The sequence below is a fragment of the Acanthopagrus latus genome, chromosome 14 (assembly GCF_904848185.1).
Source record: "Acanthopagrus latus isolate v.2019 chromosome 14, fAcaLat1.1, whole genome shotgun sequence".
NCBI lineage: Eukaryota > Metazoa > Chordata > Actinopteri > Spariformes > Sparidae > Acanthopagrus > Acanthopagrus latus.
Window position 1 is genome coordinate 14,885,167 of NC_051052.1, and position 15,751 is coordinate 14,900,917.

General features: G+C 43.1%; 1 long non-coding RNA gene across 5 annotated transcripts in view; it reads right to left on the reverse strand.

Annotated features, from left to right (window-relative positions):
- Positions 1-15,751, reverse strand: part of LOC119032897 — a 201,555-nt gene that overhangs the window by 100,728 nt on the left and 85,076 nt on the right. For 2 of the 5 annotated variants that reach the window (XR_005079075.1, XR_005079077.1), the window contains one exon: positions 15,202-15,554. The exons of the other annotated variants lie outside the window; for them this stretch is intronic. This is a non-coding gene — a long non-coding RNA (uncharacterized LOC119032897). Of the gene's footprint in view, positions 1-15,201; positions 15,555-15,751 lie in introns of those variants that run through there. 5 annotated transcript variants of the gene reach the window in all.

The window sequence follows — 15,751 nt, forward strand, 5'->3', positions numbered from 1 at the left end:
TCGATTAAATAAAAAATTAATCAACACACAAACATGAACATGAGGGTCTGTGTGCCATGTTTCTGTTAGTTGGAGTCTGAATTTAGGTTAGTGCTTGAGGGCATCTAAGAAAGAGAGTCACAAGAGATCCTCGATAGCACACAAACACACACACACACACACACACACACGCACACGTATGGAGACACGCACATGACAGACTGCACACATCCAAAAGCTCTTGCGCAACACAGAACCAAACAACAGTAATGTGACTTACCCAATTAAACGCCACGCTCAGCAAATTGGACAATGCAAATTGTGAGGACACTTTCGCCCTCCTATAACCCCCCCAACCCCCCACTCCCACTCCCCCCAACCCCCACCCCCCTCGCTGCTCTCCTCTCGCATTTGAAAGGCGTCTCTGCGAATTTCAGGGCTGTGTAATTATCCCTCCGTTCTAAAGTAGACATTAGTGAAGACATCCCGCCACTCTTACAGGGATCCTATTAAGACAGGTAATTAAAGGCGGCGCAAAGGAAAATTGGCTGAGGAATGCATATTGAAAAGAGCCTCAAATATGGGCAATAAATCTCCTGCCTGTCTGTCTTTAGGGTGCTTTGTTTGAATGTATTATTCAAGAGCCTCTTGTTGGCCGAGGCCTGAGAGAAACATATGCTGACAGGATGGGGGACGGAGAGGGTGGCCAAGTGGCGGCCATTTTGTAGGTGACCCACTTCTGTTTTAGTGAATAGAGCAATGAGAGGATGTGAGGAGGGTTTTAGGGGTGCCTTGCCAAAGAGAGCCATTTGTCCTTGCTCTGCCTTCAGAAGATAGTGTGGCACAAATATTACAGAGCCCCTCAGTATCCCCAGGTGAAAGCCGTGCTTTTAAATTAGGCCCTGGCTGATTTATTCAATTCACACGTCAGCTGCAGTAACAAAGGCATTCATCAGAAGCGCGTGATTTGTATTCAGTGGAGTGAACGAGTTAAGTTTGCCTCTCTGTCGCACCAGACAATGTTTATAACCCCTAATCATATTATGGTCTTCCGATGAACATTTTCATCACCTAACACCTTCTGAAAGCGCCATCGCTGAACCGCTGATGAGTGCAGCCATCGTCAATTGATTGAACATTCAAGTGGAAAACAGCCCCTGCTTGAAATCAAGGGCCTGACGCAGCATGAACATCGACTATTGGAGATGACGTGGGACGGAGACAATGGAAGGCAAGGCATCAATACGATTGCAAATGGAAACAATCTACTGCACGTAGCATTCTGGAAAGAGGGGTCATGAGAGAAAGTAATCCGATGCACAGTCTAGCTCAGATTGCTATTGAGGTATGTGCCAATCCAATACCGGCAGCCATAGAGAGCTTAGGAGCTAAAGAGCTACGCTCTGAATTGGAGCCTGGATTGGATTCTTATTTGGAGTAAAGAGAACTTCTCTGAATCACCTTTAATATGGACAAATGACTCTCATTATCTTCTTCTCTATTGAATACCAGTGACTGGAGTGGGCCTTTAAGAAAAGAAATCTGATTCAAGAGCGCCTCTCCATCTCTCCCCTCCTCTGCGTTGCTCCCGCTCCCTCCTTCACTGTCTGTTATACACAAGAGAGCACAGCCTGGAGAATACAGGGATGCACACTTCAATTTAGAAAGCATGAATAAACAATGGGGTTTCCATGTGCCGCAGAAATTTCCCCTGGCGGCGTTCGTTCACACACTCTATAGCCGATACGCTTTGCGTACATGTGGAACTCCGCGCCGGCTCTGCGGGACGTGCACAGAGGCTCTGTGGAACGGATACTGATACAGATATTTGGTCCCCTTAAACACTGACTCGATGTGATATAGCTGTGCACACACACACACACACACACACACACACACACAAACACACACACAGGCAATCTCTCAAATCACTAACTTTCCCTTACAGGGGTACGGTGACACATATAAAGTAAAAATGAAAAAAATGTTGCCTGGGTTTCATTCACACACACACACACACACACAAATAGTGACACATACACTGTCTCACAGACTTCGCCAACCACATAGTTTTATGGGGGGTGATAGGGAGCACAAAATTACTTGCTCACAGCAGAGTATAGTGTCACAGTGAAAACTGCTGTGAACACAAATTTGGATAATGGTCTTACGCACAAATACACACATACAGCCACACACACACACACAAACACATGCACACGTACACACACACACACACACACACACAATACACATGGAGAGAGAAACACAAACAGCCTAGAAGTACACCGCTGCAGAGATCTTTGTTACAATCTATTTGAGGCAGACTTTTCCTTAAGAGAGCACCGAGGTGGAAACATACTATTCCTGCAATAAAGCCTCCCTTGGTGCACAAATTAGAATAAGAGACTCTGCATGAGTTAGACGTCACTATTCAGGGCATGTGTGTGTGCATGTGTGTGTGGGAGTGAGATAACAGTCTGTACTGTACTTCTTTCTGTGAGATTTGCGTTGTTCAGAGAGTGAGTGTGTTTGTATGTGTGCCCCCCCCCCCTCGCCTCCTCTCGTTCCTGGTCCCTTTAATTCTGTGAGCTAAGATAATGAGAATTTTATCTGCAGCTCCTCTGAGGCACGGGGCTCTGATTGAATGGGAGCAGAGTGTAACGGATGAGACAGGCGATAGCGGGCCGGCTAGGTTACATTCAGGAACGCTAACGCACCGCCAGCGTGCTCTATGGGGAAACGCGGATGGTGTGTTTGCGCCAACGCTAAGGGAGGTAATGGAATGTGCTGTGTACCTGTGACAAAATGGGAGCCTCTTGGGTTGTGAAGGATGGCATGGCTGTGATAATAATAATACTCACTATGTGTCTGGAAATAGGACACGGAGCAACACTGCACCATGCAAAGCTCAGCAGCGGATATGACTGAATTATTTTCATTGTCAGTTAATATGCTGATTAGTTTCTTTAATTAATTAATTGATAAGTTGTTTGGTTTTATGTCAAACAAGGTGGAATATATCAATCAGAGCTCCCCAGAGCCCAAAATGAGGCCAGCAAATGTCTTATTTTGTCCACAACTCATTAGTTTACTGTCACTGATTGATTGTTTTAATGTTTTAAAACTGTTGTTTTAAGGGTAACTACACCAATATTTTCCACATTTTAGTGTGTTTACAGACCTTGGGGAGTACTACAGCATATGTAGAAAAAGTAGCATAAAGCCTTTTGTAGCTCCAGAGGAAGCTGCATGTAATCTTATAAATCCAGTGATGTCACTCAGTGAAAGCTGCATTGTGGGTAATGTGGGCGCCATGTTTTGAAAGCACCGTTGGACCCTTTATGAAGAGTGTATAAACAAATCCTTAAAATCAATACAGTAGAACGAGACCTATCGCTTTAATTTATTCTGGTGCCTTCATTGCCCACGATGCAATGTGAGTGACATCACTGGAGGCAATTCCTCAGATTACATGTAGCTTCCTCTGGAGCCACAAAAGACTCTACACTACTTTTTCCAACATTTGCAGTAGTACTCAGCAAGACCTGTCAATCACTTTTATGTGGAAACTCAGTGGAGTTAACCTTTAAGAAATTATGATTAAATGATTATCAAAAAAAAAAAAAATAAAAATACTGGTTGGATGATTTTATTGGCCCATTTTGGCCTATTACAGATATATCAGTATAGGCGTATATGTTGTCCAATATGTGCTGATATAAAAAACTTCTATATTATATGCAGAAAAAGATGCTTGGGGCGCTTTTTAATTATCAAATTCCCAATGAAGTTTATTGTTTTAATACACTGATGTCCTTCTCGACAACAAAGTTTACTGTTTAACTGTAAAATATCCTGCCTCCATTTCATACTTCCTTATATCTGTATTAGCCCCCAAAACTGGTATTGTTGCAGCTCTAGTGTGCGAATAAGAAACAGAGTGTACTCTTCATCTGCACCCTCTTTTTGTAGTTTCCATGATTGATCATTTCCTCTCAAATGATCTCCTTCATGTCACACCTGATAAGTCTGATGACACATCCAGTTTTCGCAGCCTGCAGATAGACAGCCTTAAGGTAAAAAAAATGAATGCGATTAATCAAATTAATTAAATTTCACAACTTGTCCTCAACACGGAACGCCGGCTCAGCCAAACCTGAAACAGCCTCTGTTGCTCCGCTGCTCGAGTGAAATCTTTTTATGGTCGTATTTCGGGAGAGTTTTATGTCAAGGAAGCGGCAATCCTGAAATCATGTCCTGTTTAATTAGCTGCCATCACTTTTTATCTACGACCCAGAAAGAGATACTTATACAGTAAATACATTTTACGTGCTCATCTAATTGTGCGGAAGAGGATGAGAGGCGACACTTCGGCTAAAAATAAGCCGGTGCCTGCAAACCAGGATGTAAATCACATGATTATGTAAATCTGAGAAGACTGACCTGTCGGTAAAAGCATAAACACACCTTTAACTTTCAAACTGAAGATGATTGAATGTTATTTTACTTCAGAAGATGTTGAATAACAAGCAGCTATAATAATAAAGTACCACTGAACAACAATTTCTCCCAAAGTGTATTCAGTAGCAGAAGTTTTGTTCAGTGGGGAAAAACACTGAGTGGTTTTCACTTCTTCTTTTCTTCGTTCTTGAAAAGGTGACATTGTCCTTTGTGTATTGAACAAGAGACATGACCCTGTAGTCCACGATACCCATTCTAAGTCCATTATAGAATGACTAATCGTGTTCACTTTCCTCCCCCTTTCCTTCCCTCGTCTTCCTATGATAAGGATGCCAAGGAAAAAACTTTTTGAAATGACTTCTTTGAGATTCGTGGCTCACTATCAAACAGGGCCCAATCTGCATCCATCCTCTCTCTCTTCCACACCGGTGCGGAAAATCAACCCCTTCATAATGAAGCAGAAAAATGAGAAAAGAGGTACAAAAGCTTCTCAGCCGGCTCATCTGAATACAAACCTAATGCATCTTTTGTCTCGTTCGTCAGCCTTGCGCTCTGCAGGGTGCTCGCTAATCGTCAAATCTTTTAAAGTTTATCAAAGAAAACACATCTCAGATTCATTACCTTCATTGCATGGCTTGCGCAGAGTTTTTCTTGTATCTTGTTCTCTCATAACCCAGCTTTTTCTTCAAATGATAAATCACGCGGGGAAGACATAAAAAGCTAATTTCGATACAGTTTGTAAAAACGATGCTGAGAGACACTAACATGCAAGGCTAATGGGGAAAAGGAAAATCTGACGGAGCAATTGTTTGGCAGTGCTGTGAGAACAATGGGCGAGTCCGAGGGTCACCGTCATTCCAGGAATTACAAACGTTCATTTGAGTCAAGATGATGTTTTTTTTTAATAACAAAAGTATGGATGACTGTTAAAGTGTGAAATGGGTGATGCTTAAAAGGATTATTAACAACGTAGGGCAAGTGTCAACAGTGATTGCTCCCCAGATGAGGTATGAGCTAGGCTGACACTTGATAGGCACAGACACATATCCTATATGCATTAAATATAAGCTCCATAAAAGGTTTTTAATGTTCCTTCCATTATGTCAGTAATACTAAATGCTTGTCGCTTTATGTGTACATACAGTGAGCATATTGCTTTCCCATTAAAGGCTGATACATGAGCCTTCAACACACATTAAATGATTGGCAGTTAACGCATTTATGAGATACGAATGCTGGCATGACAGCGAATGCGGGGAAAAAAAGCACAAGTGCTGTAGTTACTGTGCTGCGTATTCGAGGAAAGAAAGAAGATTATAGAAATTGTTTCTGCTGTTGTAAGATTGATGGTTTTAATCAGCCCAGGAAGAATTCAGGAAGTGAATGAATAGCGCTTGATAAACGCAAGTAGAAAAACTGAACCCCCAGCTGCTGCAATAAAACTGCTCATTGGCTGAGAAGAGACTGTTGTGGTGTGGAAGGCATTATAATAAGCTAGGCATTATATATAAGCTTTGCATTGCATGATTGTAGTGGGTGGCATAGAGCTGCAGAAAAAAACAACGCATGGCACTGCAGCAGTTCCACAAACTGGTTCTGAGTTGGAGGCGTTTTAGCTAGTGGGGATTGTTCCATACATGCCTGTAAGTTGGTGGGATGGTGGTGCCATGGATCACACATTCACCAAGCTTCACCCAGGGTTGGGCAATATCAACCAAATTAGCATACGACAATGTCCACAGTGAAACATCTCACCCAGCTCCCATGTTGGTGGCTCCCATCAACAGCGGATGTCAGATCAAGTCTAACATCCCTGCCTAGCGAGAGAACGACATACATCCCCATGACAGGTTGAACGGTGTCTTCGTCTCTGCACCACATGTTCATAACTTAGCTGTGTTAATCCTCAGAAACTTGAAATGCCAACAACTTAGTTAGCCAACAACTCTTTGCAGAGACACACTTCTTTGTTGTGCTCTCTTGGTGGGCAAAATCCTGATGTTATGATGATACAGGGCTCAGTAGTCGATGACGGTAAGCCAATGGCATCGTCTTTCAATCCAATCCTAGCCTCAACAATACATGAATCAACAACCCTCACCCAAGACAACTCTCCATCAAATGGTAGGGCGAGGCAGTAAACACTGTCGAAAGCAATCAAGACAAAGATGACTTGAAGGAATGGAGGAGGCCATCTACGTCAAACCACCCCTGAAAAGAAGATGTAGGCCGCAGCGCCACTTATCACCAACTTAGATTGCTCTCTTGCCATCTACTCCCAGGTGGTGTCACACCAATTCACACCTTAATCCATGTGACTCTGATGAACTGCCATTTGACGTCATGACAACTCGCGTGTGACCTCGAACAAAATGTCTGGGACTCTCACATTAGTAAGTAGAGAGGATTAAGCCTCTCGACTGGCACGGTGCCTTCAAAACCGAACAGCAAGGTCAGTTACTTTTGAATAAATGACAAATGAAGACAAAATTTGTCCATATGCCACTCACGACTCAAGAGACTGTGACAGACCGACAAAAACAATAACTTCAGCTCCAACCCCAAACGCTAAGATTGTGTGATGCTTGAGCGCACACTTCCATCATATTGTTTTTATCACTCTGATGTGACTGACTTGATGAATTCTGCCTCGGGTTCTTTGGTGCAATGAGGTTCATTGTGCAACAGTCTGCAACAGAGGCAGGCAGATACTCTTGTTTCAATCCACCGCTAATCCAGGGTCAATACAAGTCTGAACTAAACCAGGGTCAATACAAGTCTGGACTTGGACTGGCTGTGGGGAATCTGAGACTGTCCCGCCAATAAGAAACACAAGCGTCCCAAAGGTTTTGGTTTCTTTGTTTTTGTTTTTAATATTTGAGTGAAGGAGTGCTCTATAGCAGAAGTAAGGTTACGTTCTTACAGAGCAACAAAGACCACATGGGGAGAAGGTTGAAGCTGATGGCCAGAACATCTGTCTGCAACCATTTCTAACCATCAGTCAACGTTTTGTTACTCAAAGCATGATCATGTTTGTTCCATAACCTCAACCCCTATGTTCATTGTTTTAACGACGGTGGCAAAGGTCGGCTTACCTTTACAAAGTGGTTAGTTTAACCCAAACACTGATGAATGTTTAACCTTGAATAAGTGGTGGTGAGGTCTTTTTAAAATTTCTGTCACTCCTGGTAGCCCAGCAGTACCTAGATCCAAATACAGAAGATGGGACACGCCTCCCCCATCATCCCTGTGGGTGTTACTTTACAGTTCATTTTGGGTTAGAAGTGCGATAGAAAGGCAGTGTTTTAAAAATGGCATGCAAGATAAAACCTTAACTCTAACCTTTTTTTTTTCTTTTAACAAATCCTTAATTGCTACTTGGGTAATACTTTAAGACGTAAAGCTTTATAAGTGGACTCTAAGGGATAATTCTCACTGAGATGGGCTTTAAATAATGCATGACAAAGAGACAGAAAGCCTTTCAAAATATACCAGGTTTTTCGGCAACAGACAATGGAAAAGTCTCTTTTCTGCAGTCTTCCTAACTGCACTCAGTCAAGAGAGAGCAAAGCTCATTCAGAACCGACAGCGTTTTTTATCGCAAGGGATTTGCTCAAGTATACATTTGGAGCAAATGATGTACAAACTCAATTTTTCACTGACCTCACACAAAAGGTCCGCGAGGCAATTTACAAGTTACGGTCCAAATGCAAATTCACAAATGCGTTTTCCGCACACGATTTATCAGAAGTGTACATTGCAGATTGTTAAAAAATGAATCACACGCGGCTACAAATGATTAAGCTCAATAATTTGTCTACGCAGCCGCAGCGCGTTAATGCAATCTCTCGTTGTTAATTGTGTTAAAAATCATAATTAAGAAGACAATGGAGGCGCACATTTAGCGTCGGCTCCATTGTTGTGAAAAGACTGTTATTTTTCACTTGAGAATCAGAATAATGAGCCCCGCTGTGCAATAAATAATATCCAGACAGTGGTATTGTTCTGGCCTTCCGAAATCAAAGTAATCGAAATACCAAGCTTCATCTCTGACTGTGAGCCTTAAATTGCATATCCATTATTGTCTCCCAGCAGCCTGTTAAAAACATAAAGAAAAAAATCGGCAGGGTTCACAGGAATATCAAAAAAATTAATTGGTTTTAGGGAAGTTTTTCCATAACACTTTAATTTGTATGTATACGTACTGTATGTTTTGCGGCATGTGTGTTTGTGTCAGCACATGTATCTCTCCAGCAGTATTTGGTAAACATAAGCGCCCAGATGCCAGACTTTCTCTGAAGTGGATCGATGCAAATCTGGCGGGAAGCAAATCAAACAAACAAGACGACAAATGGAGAGCGAGGAGGGGGGAAAAACAAGGGGAAGAAAAGGGGAACAAGGAGGAAAAAGTCGGACTTCTTTTGCCAACCTCTTCCATCAGGTGAACAGATGCACTCCCAGCTAAAGTGAAAGGCTCAAGTAAAAAAAAAAAAAAAAAAAAAGACGCCAGAGAATCATTCCTTATGAGCGGCAGCAGCAGAGATAGGCCCCTGACACGCTCTCTGTGATCTGCATGCATCTCGAAAACCGCAAGCATTCATCTCCGAGCAACCTCTGCCGCCTCCTCCAGTTCTGATTATCTGCCTACCCTCAATCTATCTCTCACTCCCTTGCCCTCTTCTGCCTCCACCTAAACCCCCATTCTTCAAATTGGTTCCCTCTCTCCTGAGTCATACCCCTTTATCACCTCTTGGTCTCCGTTACCTCCCTCCTGCACCGAACACATTTCATATATACACATTGACACACCTGCGTTAGCAGATTACTGCATTTGTACATGCAAATGACATTCAGATGGAGTGGTTTCTACATTTTCTTTGTTTTAAGCACTTATTGTTATGTGGTTTTATTGCCTTTTATTCATACGGGTCTCATTCCCACCCCTCCTTCCCCTCGGTGTGCAGAGGTCTCGCCTGGCTGCGTTGGTGCTGGTGGCCTTGCAGGCAGCAAGCTGTGCCCATTACCTTAAGCACGTCTGGCTGTTGTGAGCTAGATTAGAGGAGGAATGAGTAAGGCCTCTTGACTGTGAGGGCCCAGCTACCTAGCCATAAATCACCTGATAAGTCCCCACAGCCATCCCAACCGCCCCCGTGTCAAAAGTCTCTGAACCAATCAGAATTTGGCTGTTGTTCCCTCTCACCCCTCCCTTTCTTCTTCCCCATTTTTCTCCACTTTTTTTTCTCCCTGCCTCTGTCCACACCTGCCAGCTTTTTCCCCCTCCCTCACCAGCTTGTTGCCTTTTCATGGACTGTAGCCACCATGACGTAACCTTGTGGTTTGCGTTCTTTGGTTTTTGCGCCTCAAGTTAGGCGTCACCATCTTGGTTTTGGTGTGGTTGTGACACTATAAGGCGGGGTATTTTTTGTTTATGGGACAATCATTTACAAGAATAACAACATTCTGTATTGACGAAGACTTGAAACTAGCGATCGAGACCGTCAACTGTTTACTGAGGTAATAAATCAAGTGTGAACTGGAGTAATTTTCACATAAGCTTGCATACAATCAGACTGCTCTTTGGGGCCTTGAGGTTTTGGTGATTGAGAGTGGAGCTGGGAGAGGATCTCGTGACTGGGTTTGACTGAAAACCTCAAAACACACCATGTTGTTAAATCATAAAATAGCCACGGCAAAAAGCATGGCCTGCTTTTTCATCTTTCTTACTCTAAATGGGACCATCATTTGTGAAATAAACATCACGCTATCTTAAAGAGAACGTAAACTCATTAGGAAACTGTTCGCTGGGGTAATAAATCAAAAGAGAGGAAGGGTCATTTTCTTATAAGCTTATATACAATTAATCTTCTTTTGCAACCAGTGGACTGTGGTTTTCGAGCCACCAGTTTGGTAATTTGGCCTTTATAGCGAGAAGTGACCGTATATTGGAGAGAGAATAAGTGCTTGGGAGGATATCCTGATTGGAACTGACTGAAAACCCAAAAATCACAACATGGTAGTAAATTATAAGATAGTTACAGCCTAAAGCGAACCCTGCTGTTCTGTTTATTTTACTCTGAATTGGACCATCATTTACAAATTGAATATTATGCTATATTGAAGACCTGAGACTATTAACTCATCAGGAAATCATTTACTTGGGTAATAAATCAAGTGGAAAGTAATTTCTCATGAGCGTGCGTACAATCAAACTTCTTTTGCAACCAGTGGACTATGGTTTTTGAGCCCCGAGTTTGGACTTTTGGCCATCACCATCTTGGTTTGAGTGACCATATTTTGACGAGACGGTGGGGCTGCGGAAGATATCCTGACGGATCTTACCCAGAAGCCAAAAATGAAATGAAAATGTGAGGTGGTATTCAATCACAAGGCAGCCACACCCTAAAGGAAACCCACCTTGAACGTCTTCATTTTAAAGAACATTTGAAACCAGCAATTGAAACCATAAACTCTAGAAATTTGTAATAAATCCGGTAAGCAGGGTAATTTCTCATAAGCATACATACTATACAGCCAGTGGAGTCGCCTCCTGATGGCCAGTAGAAAGACAGCAGGTTTTAGACAATTCTGCACTGGCTTATTCAGTCTTTGCTCTTATCTTTGCTCCACTGCTTGCTTCAGAGTTTTCCATCACTTTCTTTTCCTGTCCGTCTCCAGCACTCTTTTCACTTGTCTTTATCGCGCAGTCATCTTCCTCCTGCTATCTTGCAGCCGTGCACTTTAACTCGCTGTCTCCTGTGTTATTCCTCGTCTTTCTTTCCCACTCTACCTCTCACCATCTGGTCCTCCTGCCGCTTTGTTGAGCTTGTAAAGGAACAAAGACGGCGGTCCGGGTGGTGAAATCTGTTTGTACATTGGGCCTGAGCAGGATCAGCTCAGATGATGCTTAGTTAAAACGAGAAAAATGTGCAATGCCATGATCAGTTAGCACATAACAAAATGGTCGAGTATGTTTCTGGTTGGCAATTCGTTCACTGTGTTTATCCCACAGTGGATATTAGAATTGAAAAACATGCAATGAGCCCAAAACGGTTTAGGACTAAATACCTTTGGATCTAAATGGCTGTATTTGATGAGATTAGATTAAACTCTAATGATCCCTGTGGGGAAAATTAGGTCCTTGCTGCAGAAAAGAATAGATACAGCGCGGAAATAGATAAGCACAGAGTGAACAGAGGGGATAAAATATCTGGCTGACAACTGCAACCAATGGTACGTACCATTCATTATTTCAGCTTTAAAGGAGGGTCAAACACAAATGGCCAATTAAAAACATAAAAATGCTGGCAACAATGCCTTTGCCTGATTTCATGTCTCCTGGATCAAAAATCTACAAACATTCACTTACAATCTGGCCAAAGTAACGATGGGACTTGTGAATAATTGCAGATGAAACAGCACACTGTTTTCATACGTTACAAAAGACTACCTGCATCAGAAAAGCTCCAGCAGAGGTCTACCAGGAGAACTCTGCTTAAGGAGTTGTATTTGAACTGGACTGGGACATCGTTTTGGAGGCTGTCCGCTTTTTCCAGCAAGAATCAAATGTCAATGCATCTTGAAACAAGACAGGAATGTGGACTTGTCCAGCGGGCCAGAGTTCACTGCCTCAAATCTTGGCTGCTCGGCAGCAGTGATGAGAATCTGCAGAGTAATTTGCAGTCTGAGTCAGGGCATTAGTTCCATTTTCAAATGGAATACTCGCCGCAGTTCATCCGTACACTCGGAGAACCCCACAGTCTTGTAATGAGGCGATAATGGAAAAAGAACCGAGTGAATCTCCCTTCTCTTTTAACTTTCCCCGTTTGCTCGCACACACCCCGGCCAATCAATCAGGTGCGTGTGCACACCCATTTGCACAATTTAATTTGCCAAAGTTATGAAGTGCTTTCTCATCTCACCCACACCTGGATGCTAGACTTATTGCATGTTGGCTGACAAAGGGAGAGTGACTGAGTAGACGACGGGGAGGAGAAAAGTCAAAAGACGGATGGATGAGGTGGTGTTGGAGGGAGATATAAATGGAGAGGCAGACAGTGGGAGAAAGAAAGACCCATCATCCGGTGCAGTTACTGCCCACAGACTGACAGCACAGTTTGTATGTGTTATTTGTGTCTCGGTGCACGTGTGTGCACGAGTACAATTTGTTTTGTGCGTGGGAAAAAAAAAAAAAGGCAGACTCTTCCATCCGGACGCGTCATCAATATCGCTGCTGTGGACAAAGCTAATTGCGATACGTCAAAGATAACGAATGCCTGGGTAGGAACGCACATAAAGAGGTCAGACAACTGCATAACCAGAGTGAATGGACACTGCCACGGCCTTGGGAGCAATGGAGATGTGCTGTAATTATGTCTCCAGTTTAGTGATGAGCTGCTGTGGGCCTCATCCACCTCCCTGCCCACCAATCAGACACAATCGCCCCCTCCTGGCTGTGACTAATGCAGGTGAAGGTCACCGGCATGGGATTCATCGCTCATGTAATCTGAATACGCTGTTTCATGAATCACAAGCAACAGGAAATATATCGCGATAGATTTCAATTGCAAAAATCACTCGAGAAACAGCATCCAAATCAAACAATCACATTCAAATTGATGTTTTATGGGATTTAGATTCATGTAAAAACAGGCCGCAGAAGATTATCTCACTGATGAAGATTCAATTTTGGGGAACATTTCATTTTACGGTTCTATTCCTCATAAATTCTCTGATAACTTCCAAGGATGTTCACTGGAAATGAGTAGCTGAAACTCATTAAAACTAAAGACTCAGAACTTTCACATCTCAGAAGTTTCTATTCATGTATTTATTTTTAAATAATTCTTTCCAGAAAACTTTTGAGAACTTATTAGGATAAAATGAGCCTGTAAAGTTGAGTTACCCTAATAAAGCGAGCAATATTCTTTGTGATGGCCCATTAACAAAGATGTTAAAGGTGCACTTGGAAGAAATTTTAAAAACATCGCCATTGACTGATATTTTTTTTGCCTAAACAAACTAAATAAATAAAACTCTTTTTGTTTTCATGACCTTAAAAGGACAACGTGGTTTCATACTGTTGTATTATGTTTATATGTGGCGGACCCTGCCACCTGTCTAGCTTCAAACAGGGTTCTGTGGACCTTATTTTACTCTGAGAACAGCTTTTTTATTCCGTTTTGGGGGGGAAAAAATGGCATTATTACCTCATTAATATTGTAAATATAAAAATTCTGAGTTTGAATTCCTTCCACAAAACCACACAGATCCCGTTTAGTAATAGTATTAGTATCAGTAATAGTATTCAAATTTCTGACAGCTGGAGTAAGGGTTTCTCTCCAGGGATTGTTTCTGAATAATAGATCATTTATCCAAATTGTTGCCAGCTAATGTTCCGTCCATTGATGAAGTGATCAGTTGTTTCAGCTCTACTATCAGTATACAGCAGATTATTATATCGCCCTACACAGTGCTACTGGTTTACACATTTTGCCTGAGATGCCGTCTCTACTCTAGACAAGACAATAAGATGGAAAAAAGGTGGAGATAAAATAGTTCAGTCACGATAAAGAATTCTCCCCACGGAGGTCTGCCCAATCCCATGGAATGGAGCAAAATCTAAACTGTCCCAATCACGTTGATGTGGACTTAATGAGCGGCTTTAAATTCATCTGCCAATCACGGCGACTTAAGGCGCTGAATTCTCGGCCGGGAGGAGTCTACCTGCGCGCATCTTGGGGTAACTACATCAAAAAGTTGATTGCGGAGGGGCCTATAGGTGGCTCATTGGTATGAGCATAGTGGGCCGTTCAGCTGCATTAAGCCCCGGCAAGTTCATTAAGCAGCATGAGAGGGGAAGGACGAAGAGCGGCGCAGATAGGCCGACTTGATCAGTGTAGATGAATGTTCTGCACTGCTGCATGAGAGGCTGCAGGGATAAAGTCTGAAGTGAATTAATGTATGTCCATTAAAGGCGCGCATGGAAGCGCTTGTGTGGGAGGGACATCGTGATTCAAGCGAAGAAGTCAAGAGCGTACGAGCGACTGTGTGTGAATATGGAAACCAAGTATGAGTCTTGAAGGGAATGAGAAAGAAAAGCAATTTCAATCAGCGGGGGAAAAATAACGACAAAGAGAACGCACAGAACATACAGCACGCCTCCTGAAAGTAAGCGCAACCATTTCTCCACTCCGCCAGGCCGCGCTTCCCGCTATGATGGCTATCAATTTGCAGCCCCCCCCCCACCCGAGACGTTGGCCAGGGTACTGCTCTCCAATCTGATAGGCAAAGTTCCACAAACAGCCCAGAAAAACACAATAGAGATAGCGAACTGCAGACACAACCCGATCCCCCAACGCCTCTTCATCATCCCAGACAACGCTGACAGGCGCTGTGATGATATGTGGGGAGGAACTTCACTCATTCAGTAGAAAGTGGAGGAAAGAAGAAAAAAAAAGAAAAAACAAACACCTGTTCTGTCTGTCTCGCAGCCTGCACGACTATGTCCCACGGCGCCATCGTCTCCCTAAATAAGAACACCTTGGAGAATGAATGAGGGTGCAGGTGGGAGCGAGGGAGGGAGGGAGCGGGGACGCTGCTCGCAGAAAAGAATTTGAAAGAGTCTATTGTTTCAGAGGGAAAGCTGCTGTGCCAAATTGAAATGTGTATACAAAACACCAGAGGATGTGTGTGTGTGTGGGGGGGGGGCTCACACAAAGAGCGAATGAGAGGAAGTGAGGGAGGCATATTGGTCTTTAATATACTTGAATGTGCTGGAAAAAATCTCAAAGACAGATGCTAGAATATGATCTGGATGCATTCGGGTGTAGACTGGCCCGGCTCTTGTTGTCAGGCCAAGGCAACAAGAATCCCCCCGTCCTGATGATTACATTGTTTCATCCCGGCTCTATCATCAACCTGTCATGTTTTCCTTTGGTTTATTGTGTTTTTTCTCTCTTCTTTAAACAGCACTTTGGTCCGTCTGTTTGCTCGAAATGTGCTTGAGGAAGCAGCCTTGAGATCCGGGCAGGCGGGCGGGCGGAGGGGTGTTGACGTACGAGCAGCAGCCGGCTGAGCTCACCTGTTAGAACGACTCCTTCAGGATGTAGACACTGTGACAGTGTGAGACAAAGTGAAAAAAAAAAAAAAAACTTCTTCAGAGGGAATGATAGATCACACAAATCTATGAATAATGACAGGCTGAGTCAATTTAAAAAGAGACAAAAATATCAAATAACCGTTTTCTTCAAAAGGCCGTGCTGAACGGGCAAAATTGATACCTGAAGTAAAAGACAACAGAGAAGCGAGC